Below are 10,093 nucleotides of genomic sequence, written 5' to 3'. Positions count from 1 at the left end.
CAGGCGGCAGCACGGGTTCAATTCCCACCAGCAGGTGAGAATCCCACATGGCAAAGTAGACCTCTCCTGTCTCGCCCACTGCTCCCCACAGCAGTGTATTTCATCAGTCTACCTGTTCTGTTCCCTGCTCTGTCTTTGGTGAATCCTCTCATCCTCCTGCGCAACTGGCCTCTATCCTGCCTCTTGTATAAATAAATAAATCTAAAAAAAAAAAGAACAAAGTTGGTCTCATCAGACTCCACCTGGCTTTCCTCTTCTCGAGAGTACCAGGGCTTTTTCTTTTTCCGGGTCACCCAGTCCTGCCCATGGAGGCGGCTTCCTCACCTTCCTTGGGGGTCTCTGGAGCCTACGGACAAGGCAGCGGGTTCTCTTCTTCTTGATTCAGCTGTTTCATCTTCCTGGAAGATTCCACTCAAAGCCATACAATGAAATTCATGTCCAATTCTTTTAGTTTAAGCAGACAAAATCCCTATGGAAGTCATGCAAAAACAGACTCTTAGATAAGTAGTAAAAAAAATTACTACCACTATTTTCATGCTGTGTTGGAATCAAGGGGAGAGAAAATGTTAACACAAGTTAGCTTTGCCGGAAAAAGCTAACTTGCGGCAGATCCTGGTCACTTTGATCCTTTATGGAGTATTCCAACAAAGCCAGCTAAAATTGCTGTTTAGTTATTCTGCCCTGTGATTTTATGCAAAAATAGGTAATATGGTTTAAAAGTAGATTTGGTTTGCAAACTTTTGCTATGCTGTTGAAACAAGTTGGGATCAAGATTGAGAGAAACTATTTTTGCATAAGCTGAATCAATTTTAATATTTTTCATGTGATTTGATATCTTTGCTGTTTTGTTTTGGCTAATGCCACCAGAATTTTTATTTATTTATTTGTTTATTTGTTTATTTATTTTTGGCTTGGACTGATAATCTATTTCCCAGGAATGGAGGACTTTTGCTTTCCACAATGGGCAATATCTGGAGAGACTGGTTTGCTTTCCAAAGGGAACCCTGAGAAAAATTTTCATCTAAGACTGTACCCCAGCATCCATACATTTGATATTAAACACCATGGAAATGGTGGCAAAAAATGAAAGGGGGGAATTGTTCAGGGGAAAGAATGCCCTGAGCTAATTCCATACAGGCTTTGTGGATGCCACCCCCACTCCATCAAAACAAATCCCATGATCCCCTTCCATGATCCCCAAAGGGAAGTTGCGAGGACCTAAGGGTGGAATTAAACAGCCATTTTTCTCTGACTGTAAAAAAAAAAAAACAGCCATGTTAGTGGGGTCTGGGGCACCTGGCTTGTGCTCTTGGCCAAGGAGCTTTGGTCTCGGCGGGTCATTTGGGATTCCAGGTCAGTGGAACAGGTAGGACACATTTAAGAATTTATCTCCCTCTTTTCTCCCTGAGTTGTACATTTCCTCATCCCCCTTCCCTTGTAAATAAACCTTTTGTTAACCTTAAAAAAAAAAAAATTGTTCAACCCAAAAAAACACCCAGCTACAAATCACACAAGGGAAAGATCCAAACAAGAAAGAGTCAGAAGACAGAAGGCAGAAAGGTTTGTGCTAAGGACAGTGGCTTCCCCCGAGATCCCAGCTTCCCCAGATCCTTTGCTTCCATGCTTTCTGGAGTCTGGATTCTTCAGCTAATTCTCTTTTTTTTTTTTGAGAATTCCATATTGTGGTAAAGTATTTCATGTGTTCCTCTGTTTTCCCCAGGATTTTGCTTTTTGTTTTGCTTGTTTTTAATAGGTAACTCACAGCTATTTAACCTGCTTTACTTATAAAGTATATGCTTCCTGGCTAAGGAAGTTCATCAGTGGTGTTTCTCTTGTTGCTTTTCGTAGCATTAGGATGCCATTGTACAGCCTGAGAGGAAAAAAAAAAGGCCACTGTTCTTTTTTTTTTTTTTTTAAGATTTATTTATTTATTTATACAAGCTCTGGGCACAGTCAGAAGCATGGGAGGGCGAGAGAATTCAGCAGAGCCAGAGCGGGAGCAGAACAGGCAGAGTGAAGAAGTACACTGCTGAGGGGAGCAGCGGGGGCGCAGGAGAGGTCTGAGAGCCATGTGGGACCCTCATCGGCGGACGGGATCGAACCAGCGCTGCAGAGGCTGTGGGCAGCTTCGCAACACAGCGCTCAACCACTGAGCCACCAGAGAGGAAAAGGCCTCTAGTCTTATATCCAATTTTAAATAAGGAAAAACGAGTACTGGGATTTTGCAGTTCAATTTTTACTTTTTTAACCAGAGTGGGTGTGTGCCCTAATTTATACTCCAAGAAAAGTAATATAATAAATTTGTTGAGTCTAAATTTGAGTTTATAATCTTTTATGTAGTTCATTAAGTCTTCCTGTAAGGAAAGGGAGAGTGCTTATTTTTTTTATTTTAATATGGAAAATATAGTCTTCTAAAAATTGAAGCAAAATATTAATTTTCAGAGAAATAATTGTCAGCATCTTATTTCACAGATCAATTCTAGTATTCATTGCTGTGCCAACTAATTGGAAAATATAAGTGTCTTCATCTCCCTATTATGCAATTATAGAAAATGAAAAATTCATGCCTAATCCTCATACAATGGAAATAATAAGTCCTTCAATATAAGCTATGATGGGCAGTACAGTTTGTTGTCAACCACAGTACAAATTTCCAAAAATACATGGACATGTATAAGATCAAAGGGTAAATTTTAATTTAAAAACTGTTGGAAGACTTTGCTTTTTCCATTTTTATATTGAAGCAAATTTCATCTTCAAGCTTAATATATTTTAGGAACTAGAATTCTCGTTAGGAAATTTAAGTTCCAATATGTTTCCTAATAGCAGATGATTCCTCAGATTCTCAAAAAAACTAAGCAATGAAAACTCATAAGGTGATGATAATTAAACAAAATAAATACATGTCTGAAGAATCAAGATTTTAAAATCACATGTTTTATGAAATTTTAGCAAATATGTAAAGAGTAAAGAGCAATAACTGCAACCCTTTTTGCATCATTTTATATGAATAAGAGGGAAAATATGAACTTCTTAGAGGTCATAACTTTAAATAAAACTACTCAACCCCTAAAATTTAAAAATGGACAGGATTGAAATCCTGATGTCCTTGCTCTCATGTTATGATTGAAAAGCACAAATTCTTTTGACTTTGACTGTTGAAATATTGAAACTATATCAATGGAGAATGAAGTTGATTTTGTCATATCCAAATTCTAGATGTAGTATTTAACAAAGGTCTATATAATTTCTGTAAATGCAGTATCTATTGGAGAGGAGGCCATGAAATTAATTGCCAGGGAACCAGTGGAATTATTTCTTTCAATACATGAATTCAGTAAAGTTCAACATATCTTCTGTTCTGATCCTGGTATCATTGATAGAAATAAATTTAGCAATGCAACTCCCCATGTTTTGAGGACCTCTTGTTTCTAAGCCATATATTTCCCCACATCATAACAACCAATCCTGTCTACATGTCCTAGTTTTAGAATTTACTCTCTCCATATCTCGGGTTTTTCCTTTTTGAGATATGCTTTTTTTTTTTTTTTTTGTTAAAGGTTTTTTGTTTGTTTGTTTCATGCTGAGACTTTGGCTTTTGTTTTGTACATACTAAGAGAACTCACTTACTCCTACAATTACAGTTTATACCTAAATGTTAGTGACTATTACCTTACCTAGTTTGAGAAATTTCCAAGATCAGATGATCCCACTTGTAATTGCCTGAATCCTGTTGTAAACCTTTGCCTTTTATTTATAGTTTTAGATTCTCCCATGGTCTCCTGCTCCATTGATTTCTACATCATCTAACTGTACCACAATGTGGTATTTCTATTTACCTATGGCAGTATTCAAGTTGGATAGTCCTCTTAATTCCTTTTACTCCATACCATTGACCACATTCAATTAATCACCATGTTCTGCCAGGAATATCCTTGACTTCTGTAAAATCTGCCTACTTCTTTCAACTGTTACTCCCCTTATCTAGACTCACATAAACTGCTGAAAACTCATCATATCTTCATCTGTGCCTTCATATATAATCCTTTGCATGTGATGAATCAAAGCAATCTCTCTAAAACTCAAGTCTTCAATAATTACTCACAGTTCATTTAATGATATTCAAATATTTACCATTGCATGATATCAACTGTGTTTCTAAGCAAACTCTCTCCCTGCTGACCTTAGGTTCCTATCAAAGAAAATTTCTTTTAGTTATTTAAACATATTAGTCTTATTATAGATCTTTGTACATGCTGGTAAATTTATGTGGAATTTTAACCCACGTCCCCACTCTTTTAGTTTAACTCCTACCTTTAACCTACAGTTCTTTATTTAGATATCTCTCACTGGCAAACATTTTCTGACTCTTAAAACTTAGTTAATTAATTTTCTTACATGTCCCCATAACATGAAAAATTTTCTTTATATTATAGCATAGCTTTATAACATATCTGCATAGCAACTTTTTGTAATTCCCCTACATTACACTTATGATGGAATACTATAATTAGCAGTGACCACAACTGTCTTAATGACTTCTAGATTTCCAGTACTTTACATAGATACAGGCACTTATAATATCTAAATAGCAGATTAATTAGTTCAAAACTTTTGTCAGTCAACAACTAAGAACCATCTGTACAATAAAGGGAAATGTGATACCACCTTATTTCTCTCTTTTTATTTTTTACATCTTTCACGATATTTTAATGGTTACACAGGCCAGCCGTATGCCCTGTAAAGCAGGGGAACATGTCACAAGGTGAATACTATGAGGCAGGAAGCTCTAGGAGCCATCTTGGCGTTAGCTGACCTTAATTAGTGATATCTAAATTTCACTTTTTTTTATTTATATCATATTTTTAAACAATGTTTGCTTTTTTTTAATTGCTCTTCTAAAACCCTTTCTTTTAATGTGATTCTTATTAAAATCTCCCTTGCTATCAGTAAAGAAGGTTTGATTCATTTTTTTTTACTTTCTAAGAGTTTAATAAAGGGTACACATTCTACTATTAACAATATTCTAAGCATGAATAGCAATATTGTAAAATTCTTTATGTTTCTATTTGCATTAATTGGCATCATTGCCCCTGGTGGACAAGCTATTATCTAATCTAGCCCTTTTCTGTCTCATTTTGAATGCTTATCTTTATCCAAGTGCTACAGCCAAAATCTTTTCTATTAGTCTTCCTTAGAGGGTGGTTTATTTTATAGCTAAGTTGCAAACACAGTTTCTTCCCAAATTATCCTATCCATTCCATCATTCCCTTCTTATTATCTCAAGACTCCAAAAGACTAAATAAGAAGATGAGGTGCCAGATTCACTGTAACTATAAGAAACAGAGTGACATCCTTAGATATTTTGATGAAATTTTGGGAATGTGTCACTCTCTTTTCAATTAACTCTGACTGATGAATGATGGTAGAGTGTGGGAATTTATCAATGAAGTATCGTGTAAATACACATATAAATATTTAAGATAGGTCACCTGAAATTTTCTGGTACAGTCCCAAGGTTATTCTTCTAAATTGTTTTCTATCATTAGAACCATTGTATGAAATGCATCCACAGTTTGCTTTAGGGCTCCAAGACAATATGTAAACACCTTATAATCAGACACACTAGATCAGTTGGTTTTCATTAAAGAAAGACCAAACATTCAATGATTAAGGAAGTCAAATATATATTATAGTAATGATCTCAGTAAGGTTAGTAAACTCTTTGATAATTAGATACCTTTCAAGTGCATAGCAGGGATCAGCAATTTACTTTGACTTATACCTTTACATTCTACTTTAATTTTTTCTATATTCTTACAGCTCATTTTTGGAGCTCATATTATTTTGTCTTTCTTTAGCACATTAAAAATATATTCCTTACATTTAGTCTCTGAAGCCATGATTGATTTCCAAAATATTTTTGTTTTCTGAAACCCAATTATGTATCAATATTGTCTAATATTCCCATAAGTATTCTTTAAATTTAAATGTTAGAACCTTATCTTGGGCTAACCACAACACAATTTAATTAACCCACTTTCATTTGGGAATTGAAATAATAGGTGCATATCCCATAGTTTTCCCACCCTAAATGGCAACAAGAAACTAATACAGTAAGTCCTCACTTAACATTACTGAAAGGTTCTTGGAATCTTTGACTTCAAGAAAAAGGATGTATCGCAAAACCAATTTACCATAGACTAATTTATATAAACAAGAGTTAATTCCTATGGCAAATCTCCAGTCACAAAATCATCACCAACTTCTAAGTAAAGACCCAAAATTCTTCTTACTTCTAATAAAATAATTTGTATTAATTTATTCATTTGTTTTCCAACTCATTTCTTACATTTCAGAATCATGGTGGTCACACTACCCCTGTAGTTCAAGGTACAAGATGGGACCCAACTCTAGCCATGATGCCCTTGCATTGCAGGTTACACACACGCACACACACACACACTCCCTGTGGCTGGAACAATTTAGACACACCAATGAACCTAACTTGCACATATTTAGATGTGTGAAGATTACATGGAGAACACCTGCTTATGCATGGGTGAAATAGGCAAACTCCACACCAGCTGTGGTCCCAGCCAAAAATCAATTATGTTTTCTCATCAACATTATAAAGAAACAATGCTAAATGAAATGACATTATTCAAGGACCTGCTATACACTATTAATAATAAAAAGGAAAATATACTAAGTTATATGTTAAAAAAAAGTCAGTAAAAAACTGACCTCTTTAGGTTGTCAACTTTCACCTTCAGATGTTCACTGTTCATATTCCATACCGAATCTGAAAAACATCAAACCAGATGTTTTAAATCTACATAAACATTGCCAATTTGACAATAATCAAATTTCCCAAGGTTATTAGAGTATCATAATCATTTATAGCACAATGTCTATATTTCTGGGCATAACCCCAAAACATTCTGTTTTTATACTGGAGATACTCAGAAATCCATATTTTTTAAATATCCCCATAACTATATATATATATATATATTTGTTTTAGTATCATTTACATAAATAATACTAAACTATGTGAAAATCACTGCAGTCTAACACTAATCCACACATTATCAAAATATAAACATACATAGGCAAGATATGTCCCAACTTTTTAATGGTTGAATGTGAGAGAAGGGAAAATAATGTTACAAAGATAGAAAATTCTTTAGTTCCATGAACATTTTTTCTTAAAAATATTAAAGAAAATATGGCAAAATATTAACATTGGTCAAGTTTTGATTGTGGTTGTACAATTTGTTGTATTTTATTTTGTATTATTTTTACATATGTAATATATTTTATAATTTAAAAAATACTGTCCTCAGAAAATTCAGATCACCATCTAACCTTGGGAGCTATTAGAATAACAACTGAGCAATGCAATTTATCACCCAAACTAGAATACTGTTGAGAATTAAAGAGAGTTATCAATAACTTCACCAGAATGGAGGCAAACTAGAATATATGGTTACCCTCAGAAAAAAAAAAAAAAAAGCATTAAGTTCCACTTATTGCATAAACTTTCTAACAGGAAAATTTATTTCTCTTATTTCCCCTAATCTCCTTCATTATAAGTTATCACAGATAGTTATGGACATATTTTGCTAATGTATTATTGCTAATACTATTTATTCACTGAAATACTTCAGGGAAATATTTAATTTTCAAAGGAAACATATAATAAATAATGAAAATACAGAAAATTTTGAAATTAAAATATCTCTGAGATATACTAATACAGGGTTAATCAGTCAACAACATGTAATGAACACTCAATATTTCAAAGTGATGCATTGAATGATGTGAAGTTAAAAACTAAACAAAAACAGCTTTAGACCTCAAGAAATGTCTTTTAACTAATTCTACATACAATATGCATAAAACAAGCCAAAAAATACAAATTCTACATAAGAGTGGAATGATCAGTAATTACTATTAAAAGGTCCAGTTTTAATGAATAATGACTGGAAACAGTTATATAATACAATCATTGCCAGTTGACAGTCTGAAAACCTAATTTCTATTTTCTACACTTGTGTCCTTGCTAACACCACAGTCTCTATCTGGACTCTTGCCTCTCCAGCTCCTGGATTATCTCATCTGCCCTTAGGCAAGATTTGTGGGTTTTGTACCATTTTGAGTTACTTTGCACTATTTGACCTCTTTTGTGCTATTTTGACCAAGGTGGTCAAATTAGAAAGGTTTATGTAACTAAGGCAGAAAATCACTCACAAATGCACTAATGAAAAAAAAGCAATTTATTGGCTCAGGTAGGCTAGTAGTCCAGATGTTGCTTAATTGAGAAGGCTCAAGTGATCTGATCAGGACCCACTTTACTTTTTTTGTGTTTTTAGTTCCTTCTCCAGTGTTGGCTTCATTCGCAAGCCACTTATTCACCTAGCCACTAAATTAATTCAGGTAATCCCCAATCCAATATCCTGGAGATTCACCTCCAGAGGCAAAAAACATAACTGTTTCCCAGGCCTTTCAAACAGAAATCCTGGACTTTCAAGCAGAATTTTTAACCTGACTTTAGTCAAGTACATTTCTCTGAAGTTGAGTGTAAATTGTGTGGAAATATGGATTGGTTTGCCCAAAATCTTATGTTCCACTAAAGTTAGCACAGGAAAATGGCCCCCAAAAGCAAAGTAGTATGATAGTCATAGGAAAGGTGAATAAATCCTGGATGGACAAAATGGAAGGAAAGAGGGAAAGGAAGGACAGAGAGAAGAAAGAAGGAAAGATGGAAAGAAGACGGCGTAAGAGTGGTGAAAACAGCAAAGACAAAAGGAAAGAGGGAGGAAGGAAGAGAGAAAAGACAGAAAAGAGTACACAGACAGTGGCATATTGGTAAATATTTAACAACCAGTTCTCAAAAAACAAATTAAAAAGTCCAAGTCTTTCTGTAGGCTTGGACATATTTCAGGAAGCAAACTCTCCTGTCACCAGTCCGTTCTTAGTGTCCCCTCCAGATAAGGGTGGAGTTTTTAACTCTTAACTCAAACCTCTGGCAACATGAGTGAGTACCCCAAATAAACTGCCATTGTCCACTGCTCTGCTTATTTTGAAACAGGGCTTTTAGGTTAAGCCCTATTTCATCAGACATCAGAACAGCCTCTGGTGCCCTTGAAAACCCCCATCAGGAATGCAGTGAATACTTATGGCATTCAATGAAGATACGGGGTAAAGGTTTGTTTTAAGCCTAAAGAGCAAGAAACAAAGCTCCAGGAAGACATTTCTGGGCTTAAGAGTTTCCCCATTTGGTGCCAAAGGAAACAATTATATTGAGTTCTGCTTGGGAGGGCAGGGGAAGTTAGGTAAATGGCCATGGTTTTAACAGCATGGTTGCTGGCTCTGGTATGTCCTGGCAGTTCCTTTGTTGGTGTTTGTGCTGTAGGTGATCATGCTTTATTACATATCACATGTGCAGAAAACGGTGGCTAAATCCCACCAAGTGGTAAAGATTTTAATATTATAATGAGCTGTCAGGTACTTTCCGCCACTTTTCTCTTCCCTAAGCATGTCCTTTGATCTCACGTAACAGATTTGATTCTGGGGCCTGCTACTTTCTCCTTTGGTCACCATAGCATCTTGATATTCTGCAAAGAAAGCTTGAAAACAAAATTTGCAATGATTTTATAGCTCGAGCAAGCAGTTTAACAATGCAGGGTACTCCTGAAACCTCTCACACAAGGGTTCTTTATAGTCCTGGTCTCATAGTATAGATTAGTCTTGGATTTCATAAATAAAATACCTATGTCTCAACTCTTTCTGTTCACACTCTCACCACAACTTTATTAAGACACAAAATAAATCATTTTGTAACCTCTGGCTTCTTCTCAGGCTGGTGAATAATCAAAACAGTATCAGGCAGGTTTGTACTGGATAAATAATGTATTTAATAACATACTTAGAAAGGATTCAGATGGTTGTAAGTTGTAAAGAATAATGGAGTGGACCAGGAATATTTATCCTGGGGTTTAGGACCTGGGTATCAAGGACAGAGATGGGGAGATTTCAAATAGCAGACAAGGCTGGGTGACTTAATCCTGACTCTGAGAGGAAAGTG

The 10,093-nt window shown here is 35.2% G+C and overlaps 1 long non-coding RNA gene across 1 annotated transcript in view; it reads right to left on the bottom strand.

The window, feature by feature from the left end:
• Positions 1 to 334: 334 nt before the first annotated feature.
• LOC129144745 (uncharacterized) overlaps positions 335 to 10,093 on the bottom strand; it is a 44,889-nt gene continuing 35,130 nt past the window's right edge. Inside the window, exons 2-3 of the long non-coding RNA XR_008549273.1 lie at positions 6,748 to 6,805; positions 335 to 469 (exon numbers count right to left, since the gene is read on the bottom strand). This is a non-coding gene — a long non-coding RNA (uncharacterized LOC129144745). The remainder of the gene's footprint in view (positions 470 to 6,747; positions 6,806 to 10,093) is intronic.

This window comes from Talpa occidentalis, unplaced genomic scaffold, assembly GCF_014898055.3.
Source record: "Talpa occidentalis isolate TD23 unplaced genomic scaffold, MPIMG_talOcc4v2.1 talOcc4.6, whole genome shotgun sequence".
In the NCBI taxonomy this organism is placed as follows: domain Eukaryota; kingdom Metazoa; phylum Chordata; class Mammalia; order Eulipotyphla; family Talpidae; genus Talpa; species Talpa occidentalis.
The sequence above is the reverse complement of the archived record's forward strand: the minus strand, read 5'-3'. Positions and strand labels throughout refer to the sequence as shown.